The sequence below is a fragment of the Pleurodeles waltl genome, chromosome 4_2, assembly GCF_031143425.1.
Source record: "Pleurodeles waltl isolate 20211129_DDA chromosome 4_2, aPleWal1.hap1.20221129, whole genome shotgun sequence".
Classification (NCBI taxonomy): Eukaryota; Metazoa; Chordata; class Amphibia; order Caudata; family Salamandridae; genus Pleurodeles; species Pleurodeles waltl.
Genome location: NC_090443.1, coordinates 1,017,206,572 through 1,017,216,580, shown reverse-complemented (window position 1 = coordinate 1,017,216,580; position 10,009 = coordinate 1,017,206,572). Strand labels below are relative to the sequence as shown.

Genomic DNA, 10,009 nt, shown 5'->3' with positions numbered 1-10,009 from the left:
TTACCAGTATTAACCAAAAGAAGAGAATAACACAAAAGAAAAGGAAAGGAAAAGGAAACAAAAAAACACAACCAAAAGAAATAAAATTAAAGAAACAATGAAATGTCTCAAGTCCTTGTTTAGATGTGTAGAGCACCAATAATGAGGTATCAATGCGTGCCTGTCGCAGTAAGATAAACCACAACAGGCTGAGGAAAGAGAAGGAACAGGTTGTCACTGTTGCAGTAATAAAATTCAATAATCTTCGTGAAGTCAAGATAATGTGCAAATAGGCAAAGCGCAAAGTAATCCTGGTTACTGAGAGAAGAACAAAAATTAATCTCCAAATAGGTAAAAAATGGCCGCAAACAAACAAAAAAGTAAGGTCCTGCAGGGCCAGCCATGAAACACTGAAGCGTAACTGGGAGCAGAGGACGGAAGCACACAGCAAGCAACGCTCTAGTGGTTTACAAAACCATGGAAGCGTTACTATGCGACGATGATGCGGCTACACTGATTGCTCGTGCTGGAACAAAGACGCATGAGATATTTGTAGACCCGCGTGGTTGCCACAGAAGCGTTGTTATGCAATGATGACGCGGCTACACTGATTGCTCATGCCGGAACAAAGACGCACGAGCTTTGGGTAGACCCGCGTGGTTGCCTGGAAACAGGCACTGACAACAGGAACAAGACACTTGTGATGGCAGAAACACGTGAGCGCGCTCACGCAGGACTCCAAAGGATAAGGTGGTTGCCATGGAAACAGGACGCTCGAGTTTAAGGAATAACACTCGAGCCGAAGAAACAGCAACAGCCGTAAACACAAAACCTACAAAGCATAGAGTTCAAAAGTGCTCCAAACAAGGAAAAATAACGGAAAATTAAGGTGACAAGGCAAACTCACGGCGTGAGAGTCCAACAGAAGTATTGCGCACTCTAGTGAAAACACAAAGTGAAGTCAGAATGCTTCTGCGAGTCGCGCAGGTAAGCCCCTCGTTGCCAGTGTTACAAAGCGATTGCGGATATCCAAACGAATGCCAAGAATTGAGGTTGTAGTCCAAGTCTCTTCTTTTATTGCGGAATAGATAGGTTTGAATGGGGAAAAGCATCCCAACCTCCGTCTCTCACCGCAACTGTCCTCTCAGTCCTCACATTCCCCTGGAATCTCCACAACAATTCAATCCACTAACATTCTTACACAACATACTAACATTCCAAGAGAGAGACATGGATAAAACACTAAGCTAAAAAAGAAGTGACCAATCTGACTCCTGGAGGTTCTCACGACACTGCAGGCCCACTGGCAGCATATAGGCCCTCATTTCAACCTCGACAGTCTTTTTCCAAGACCGCTGAGGTACCGCTGTGCTGAAGACCACCAGTGCAGGTGGTTTTCAGCACAGCGAATCATGACTGCTAGCAGCCCTCCGTCCTTTTTTGTACGGAGAGCCGCCAGCAGCCAAACTGGCGGTCGGCGGGGAAGTGGAGGCTGCTCCACCTCCACCGCCACGTCATCAGAACACCGCCCACCAAATCCCAACCCAGGATTCGGTGTGGCGGTGTTCTGGTGATGGGGAGCTGGCGGCGGAGCAGCTCCCATGGATCCCGTCTCCTCCCAGAGGATCACCGGACAAGGTAAGGTGATCGTCTGTTAGGGGTGGGGGCGGGGGGTGTTGTGTGTTGTGTGCATGCATGGGGGTGTGCCTGTGAGTATGTAGAGTGGGTTTGTGGGTGCGTGTATGCATGCAGGGGTTGTGTTGTGTGTCTGGAAAATGTGTGCGGGTCGGTCTGTTTGCATGTCTGTTTGTATGTGTGCGGGTATGTGTTGTTGTAGTGTTTGTTTGCATGTAGGGGATGTGTGTGTTAATGTTGGGGTGAGGGTGGGGAGGGGGGGGTGTTAATGTTGGGGTTGGGGTGGGAAGGGGGGTCCTGCCACCTTTGCGGGGGTTTAAGGGGGTTGGCGGTGTGGGGGGAGGACTCGGGGTGGGGGAGACCCCTATCAGTGCCAGGGAAGGAATTCCCTGGCACTGATGGTGCCTACCGCCATGGATTTCGTGGCGGTTCCAAACCACCCGAAATCCATGGCAGTATGCAGGGTCCTGATACCGCCGGCAGTCTGGTGACGGCCGCCGGGCTGGAGACCGAAGTCTCCAGGCCAGCGGTCGGAGTGGAGAAGTGGCAGATGACCATGGTGGTAACCGCCATGGTCATAATTCCATTTTTTTCTGCCGGCCTGTTGGCGGTATTACCACCACTTCTCCCCCGCCCGCCAGGGTCGTAATGAGAGCCTTAATTTCCAGTCCCTGGTTAAATTTTAAAAGTAAAATAAATGTGCCAATTAGGTACATGCCAATCAAACCATGTTTAGGGGAGTGAGCACAAGCACTTCATCACTGGTTTGCATTGGCAAAGTGTACAGAGTATGCAGACCAGCAAAAACGTATTTCAGCAAAAACTGTAAGTAAGTAGCTAAAAGGTTTAGGGGAAGACCACCCTCAAGGTTATAGGTCTGACATGCTTCTTGTGACGACACTTCTTTTGAGGTTATGTGTTTTGGTGCAACATTCTGTGATGTCAGTTTCTTTGATGCCATGTGTGATGTCACATGCCAGGATGTCACTTACATACTGCCTAACTTGGTTCGTCCCCCCACTTATGTTTTTTTAGGAGTTGTGCCCTGGGTGGTATGAAATAAAATGCAGTGCACATTACTCATTGTAGTGCTGCAGTGGTCCATCACTTATGCACTGCACATAGTGATCCTCACAGAAGCACTTCACATGGTTTCCACCAACAAAGCACTACTTATATCACCCTCATTGCTGCACTGCATAAACTCACTTTCACTTCAGGTTTGAATAGTGCCCGTGTTAACCTCCGTTTGCTATAGAGAGGAACCTCAGCGGCTGGACACAACAGGTATGGGAGTGCAGCCATCATTGGCACTTGGTCCCAGCTGTGAGGGACTCACCCTATTTACCAGTTGACCACAATGATGGCTGCCTGCTTACTCGCAGCTAACAAATCAACAACTATTATCAAAGCACATAGCTGTGTGTTTAATGTTCTAACACAGCATCAACACAATAGAGCGAGACACATGGGCGTGTGTCAGTAGAAGTTATAAGTGACTGTTATAGTTTCAAAGTAGTCCCTTCTGCAGTTCAATGCATGCACTCAAGTGCATTCAAGTGGACGTGGAGGGATACACACAAACAACCAATAGCATTAGCTGAGGATCCAGTACTCCAATAAGCTGCATCACGACGTGATTGAAAAGGCCAAAGCCAATGTTTGAAAGAGGCTGTTTGGAGGAAGCCAATGCATGAAAGGGGTTTATCCAAGACCCACTCTATGTTTGTTGTTAGCAAACTCACACCTAAAGAGGTGATGCTTGCCAGCCATAGGGCGCTCAAGGAAGATCCCTACAGGACCCCAGATGTGATAATAGATTCTTCAGAAAAGTATGGTCCTAGTTTAACAGTCTGGTTTCTATTACTATGGAATGACTTTAGCCAGAAAAAGGCCTGGCCCAAAATTCCACATTCTCTGACACCCTGTAAAAGGATCTCATGCAAGATGGTGTCAAATGCTGCAGATAGATCTAATAAGATCAATGCAGCATTGTTTCCAGCATCCAAAGCCAGTCTTAAGGTATCATCTACTTCTACCCAAGCGGACTTCGTGGAATTGTTAGGCTGAAAACCTGATTGCAGAGAATGAAATACATTAGTTCTCTATGAAGGTCATCAACTGAGTATTCACTAGCTTTTCAGTGATTTTACCCATAACAGGTAACAGGGAAATAGGAAGTAAATTGGCAAACCTGGTAGGATCTAGATGAGCCTTCTTCCTTAGGGGTTTAACCATCATCATTTTCCATTCCATAGAGACTTCTGCTGATCTCAAGGAATAATTCAATATATGATATATAAAAGGGTTGACTAATTCCACAATCTTATGTAGACATGGGGTGGTGCTGGGGTCTTTCGGAGATCCCGAATTACAAGTTAAAATCGCCTGACGAGACTGAGCAAGCAAAATTTCCGGAAAAGATTCCAAGTTCTCAGTTTCAGTATTTAAAGGAGTGTCTATTCCTATGCTAAAAGAGGTATACATAGCAATCTGAAAATCCTTTTTAATAGCCTGTATCTTGTCTACAAAATAAGAAGAAATCTGATTACAAAAAGATTAGGACGGGGGATCTGCCTCGTGGAGGCTAAAGGTTTTTAGAAGATATTTGAAATTCCAAAAATGAATTTGTGGTCATTGTGGGCCTCCTCAACTAAGTTGGCATAGTAAGCCTTTTTTTGCTAACTTTGATCTGTTTGTGATAAAATGTTTGTGCTACTCTAAATTGCACCAGATCTTCTAAATCATAAGCCATACACCATTTTCTTTTAAGCTGCTTGCAGTGTAGAAGTTGCTCTTTCAATATTGAATTAAACCAGGGGGCTGAGGGGGCAGACTTGGATGATCTTCTCTCTGAGATTATCAGTGACAGATTAGAAGCTGTCCGTAGGATCCATTTATTAAAAGATGCAATGTTATCCGAAGTGTCGCCTGATAAAATAGGGGTGGAGTTCTGTGGCTGTTTGGTAAAATTAGGATCATTTAGCAGTTTACCCCATCTAAAATTTTTAGAGGTATCAGATTTAGAAAGATCTGACCAAGGGTGGACCTGCCCCTGAGTAATGTAAAAGACAAGGAGTGAATGGTCCGACCAACTCGGCCACGTAGGGGGCTCAACACACAGCTTACAATTTTTCGTACAGACACAATCCAGGGTGTGCCCTCCCTGATGAGCAGGATCTGAACAGCGATTAGGGGAAAAGGACTATCAGAAAGAGAAATCAGAGCAGATAATGTATAGAGGATAACCCTATATACGTTAGAGGGCAAAATAACTCCTACTTAAATTAACAGGAGAAAAGATGGTCCTTATTTTTCATTGGAAGTGTCTGTGGGCTTGTCTCAACTGAGCTGAGACAAGGCAGTAGCCAAGAGGGCATGTGAGGGAGACGGTACAGGGAGGGAGGCGGTGTATTACAGCAAATTCTCATCAGAGTGGGGTAGGTCAGAAATTCTGGCCAATAAGATTTTAAGATTTAGGTGAATATTAGAATATACAATGTTTCTAATCGTTTTTCACAATGAGAGCAAGCCCCTCCACAATTTAAACAGCCCAATGGGCATAAAGTGCTGAGTAGCCAAGAGGAAACAGATCCTTAATCGCGGAGCCACAATCATCATCTGACATTCGATAAGGCAACCAGTATCTATATCATGTTCCAGTACCAAGGTATTAATAACAGAGCAGTTTTCAGTTCTCACCTGCGACGGTGCATGCGCTCCATGTGCTCTTGCTGGCGAGGAGTATTGTTTACAATGAAGGACATGGAGACGACCCATTGCGCACATTCATTGGCTTCATTGTCACTTCTTTGCTGCATCCTAATTGGTCAGTGTGTGCCGGGCATCACTTCCTTTTCTGTTTGTGGAGCATGAACCAAGCACAGATTGATCCACCTTAATCACTGTCCATCCGCTGATCACGTTATGATTGAGGTACACGTTTCAGGACACTTCCTCTGTTTCCAGTTCTCTTGCTGCTTTGTCTGCGCCTGCCTCTGTTGAATTAGTTATACAACTGAAATAAAATTACATTTTGCGTGGGTTGGATTAAGCTGCTATAATGTATAAATGCCATGTTAATAACACATTTACATGTTAATGATTCTTGCCAGTACATGCCTATTTTATTACTGCCTTTTAGCAGTTCACACCCACAACTGTACTACTCTATGCCACTCTACGCCACTCCTCTCCACTCTACGCCACTCCACTCAATACCACATCACCCTATGCCACTCTAGTCTAAACCTCTCCCCTCTACTACACACCACTCAACTCTACTCTCTACTCTCTGCCACTCCACTCCTCTTTACTCTTTGCCACTCCATTCCACTCTATGCCACTCTACTCTACACCACTCTGTACCATTCTACTCCACTCCATGCTACACCAACCTAGTCTATGCCACCCCACGTTGTGCCAATCTACTCGACACCACTCCACACTGCGCTACACAACTCTATGGCACGCCAATCCACATTATGCCACTCCACTTTATGCAACTGTACTCCACTCAGCTCTACACATCTCCACTCTACTCTACACCACTTTCATCCACATAAGTCTACTCTAGGCTTCTCCATACCTCTTTATACCACTCTAGGCCACACCATGACACTCTACTCTTCCCAACTCCACTACACTCTACGCTACTCTAATCAATGCCTCTATACCTCTCCATGCTACTCCATGCCACTCCATGGACACACTCCCTCACAACCTCAGACAGGCCGTCTCGCTGAAGCAGTTTGTGAAAGATTTCAAGACCTCTCTGGTCGACTGATCAACACACCCACAGCAACGCCTTGAGACCCCGTGGGTGCTAAGCTGTGTTTTACAAGTGCCTGACAGTTTGATTGATTGACTCCACCCTACACCACTCTAGACTGCTCAGTGCCACTCTACTCCATTTTATATCTCTCAACGTCAGGCTACGCCACTGCACTCTATGCCACTCCATGCTGCTACACGCCACTCTATGCCACTCCATGCTAGCCTAAGCCATGCTACTCTACTCCACTCTACCCCACTCCACTCTCTGCCACTATACACCACTCCACGCCACTACTCTACGCCACTCTGCACATCTTTACTCCAGCCTATGCCACTCCACTCCACTTTACGTCACTCCACGCCACCATGTCACTCTACACAATGCTATGTCACTCCACTCTCTCTTAATAGCCAAGTGTATAAAAAATGAACATTCCCATACTGGGAGTCAAACCCGGGCCACCTGGGTGAAAACCAGGAACCCTAACCGCTAGACCATATGGGAGCACATAGAAGCAAGTCTGGGCTCAGCGTCTCTGAGAAGTGTCCTCTGTGGTGACAACGGTGTCAGTCCTCATGTGTTGATGAAGTTTGTATATGTGAGTGAAACAATCACACACAACCGAGACAGAGACCTGACGCTGACGTGTAAAAAAAAACACACAAAAAAGAATGAACGTGACGCCGAATGAGGATTCCTGGGAGGGGGGGCTACCATTGCTGTGCACACGGCCCCCCCATTACACAACTGTTCCAGATAATTTTACTAATGAGGAAGGAAACGAGGAGCAAAGAGACAATAAGGAAATAACTCCAAAGAGTGAGAAAAGCAGAGGGGGGTGGGGGGTGGTGGAGAGGGGTAAAGACAAGACTGCAACAAACTGCAGGTGAACAGGAACAGAGGGGGAACCAATAACAGAGCAAGCGCGGGGCGGGCGGGACAACGCCCCACTTCTGTCGAGTTTGCGTCACTTCCTCATCTAATGCTGTATTTGCTTCATGTCACAGCCTCCGAGTAGCAACACAAGTGGTGAAGGAAGGATGACGTTTTACTCACACAAATCATTCATGTTTAGAGCATTAACAGCGATAGAACGTGACAATGAGCAGGAGTAAGACGGGTGACAACTGAGGCGCAGATAAACAAATATTCACGCCCCCCCAGCTCCTCCCCCCTGCAGCCCACCTCCCTCACAGCCTGTGTGTGACAGGAGCAGTGCTGGCAGATTGTCAAAGCCTTCTGAAGCCCAAAGATGTTCAACTACCAGCCCAAAGCAAGCCCAACATGAACCAGCCCTACCCCAAAACAAGTCCAAAGTTGTAACCCTCAAAACATGCAATCACAGGCTGAAAGAAACATTTTGAATCATAAATATAACATTTTAAAGCATAAGACTAATTTCTATTTTTAAAGAAATATGTAGAATTCAGTGTTTTTCCTTTTGCATTTTACACTAGTAGTCCTGTTTGTTGTGTTGGAGCGGAAATGCTCCTTTCGAGAGGGATTTCTGCCTGGTCTGTGAAGGCAGACCCCCTCCATTTGGCCGTGACATGGTTCGCACCTAATGTAAGGCGCGCGCTAAATAAAGGGAGAGCCGCGAGGTTCACGGGGCAGTTTTTCAAAGCACACCAAAACACTGTGTCTCGTGTTTTCTTTTGCACTGCACAGCCGGCACTCTAGTGCCCTGGGGCACACAACAACTTGGCGATGAGGACGGACCCCCTTGTGCAGTCGGGCGAACAACATACTGTGGCAGGAGCAGGAGGAGGTCTGCTGGGCGGACGCCCTTTGCACACGTGCACCGCGTTGTGGTGGTTGCTGAACCGGGCCGCAGCGGTGATCATCTGGCGGCCGTGAGGAGCAGTGGATCCATTCTGCTCCTCCACCAGAAGGTTCTTGCTACCCCTACCACGGGGCTACGCGCGCTCCATGGCTGCAGCCCATCGTGGATAATCCAGTTGCTGCTATCCCTGGCTATCCTGCGAGGGACACATCTCTTGTCAGGTACTGGCCAGCCTGAATGATCCTTCAGAGGGGGAACTCCACTCCCCAGAACCCATGACGCCTTAAACTAATAATAAGAAGAAAAAAAGAGAGACATAAACTGTGGAAAAGAGACAAATGAAGGGACCATAACACAAGCCACATCGCAAGGTGACAACAACTCCCAGTGAAGGTACATCAGTAGACGAATTCCAGGGTGAGGGCACCTATTGTGCTTACGCAGAGCAATGCCAGCGCCGGAACCCTTCTTAATTGACGGCTCTCCATTGGCCTAGGCGGCTAGGTGGAAGGAGTGGGTCGACAGATTGGAGACCTACTTTATGGCCATCGCGCTGGACAATGATCATCGCCGCCCCATGCTCCTACAACTGGGAGGGGCGGTCATCCAAAAAAATCAGCAAATCTGTCAATGAGGAAGGACCACCTTTCACGTACCAGTCTCTGAAGAAGACTCTCACTGCTCATTTTGAGCCAGTAGACAACCCGGACTACGAGAGATTCCTCCTGCGCCAGGCTCAACAACTCCCAGAGGAATCAGTGGGCGCCTTCTATGCGAGACTCCGGGATCTGGCGAGCACCTGCACCCTGCCAGATGTGGAGGACGAGCTTTGAGCACAATTCATCCAGGGGTGTTACTCTGTAAAACTGAGGGAAAACATTCTACAAGTGCCGGGCATGTCAATGGCGAACATGCTCACACTAGGGAGATCCAAGGAGCTGTCGAAGGTGCGTGCTGCTCATATGGAGGCGGCCCTGCAAAAAACGGTCAAGGGGGAACCAGTGAATGCAATTGCTACTGCACACGCGGAGAGACGCAGATCAAAACAGACGACGAATACACCGAACAGGAACTGCTACACGTGGAGGATCCTGTCCCCACCAAGGATAATATCCGGCCCAAGGCAAACGGTGTATGAACTGCAACAAATCAAACCATTTTGCCAAGGTCTACAGCTCCACCTCCACCAAAATATATAAACATCCAAAGACCAGGCAGGCAGCATCCAAAGACCAGGCAGGCGGCGCAGATCCACACACCTGATGACCCGGAAGGAGATATGGATGATGATGAGTCAGAGGGCACTGTACATGTAATCCATGCCATGCATCCTGGCGGGAGCCTCCGGAAACGTATTCCAAAATGCAACATACAGGTGGGAGGAAAACCGGTAGTTGCCCTGATAGACACGGGGGCCTCTAGCAACATCATGGCCCTCCAGGCCATGAATATGCTACAGCTGAAACCGAGACCTCGCACCACCACCACCACCAGAGTGTTGGCGTTTGGGTCATCGACCCCACTTCCGCTGGCAGGTGTGTTCACAACGGACATCACCCACGAGGGTCAGATGGTTAGTACCAATATCTATGTCACAAAAACAGGCGCTGGCATGTTACTAAGTTGCAAGACAGCTGAGAAGCTGGGCCTGGTGTCCTTTGCGTTCAGTGAGCACCAAGAGAGTGTGGAAGGGCTCATAGCTCGACATTCCCAACTGATCCAAGGAATCGGATGTATGAAAGATAGACAAGTCCACCTTCATATTGACAAATCTATACAGCCTATCACCCTAAAACATCGCAGAGTCACGTTCCACCTGCGGCCCAAGGTAGAAG

The 10,009-nt window shown here is 47.7% G+C and overlaps 1 non-coding gene across 1 annotated transcript; it reads right to left on the bottom strand.

Moving 5' to 3' along the window:
* Nucleotides 1–6,823: 6,823 nt before the first annotated feature.
* On the bottom strand, nucleotides 6,824–6,895 carry TRNAE-UUC (transfer RNA glutamic acid (anticodon UUC)). Its single transcript has one exon. It is a non-coding gene; the product is annotated as a tRNA-Glu (tRNA).
* Between the last annotated feature and the right edge of the window lie 3,114 nt (nucleotides 6,896–10,009).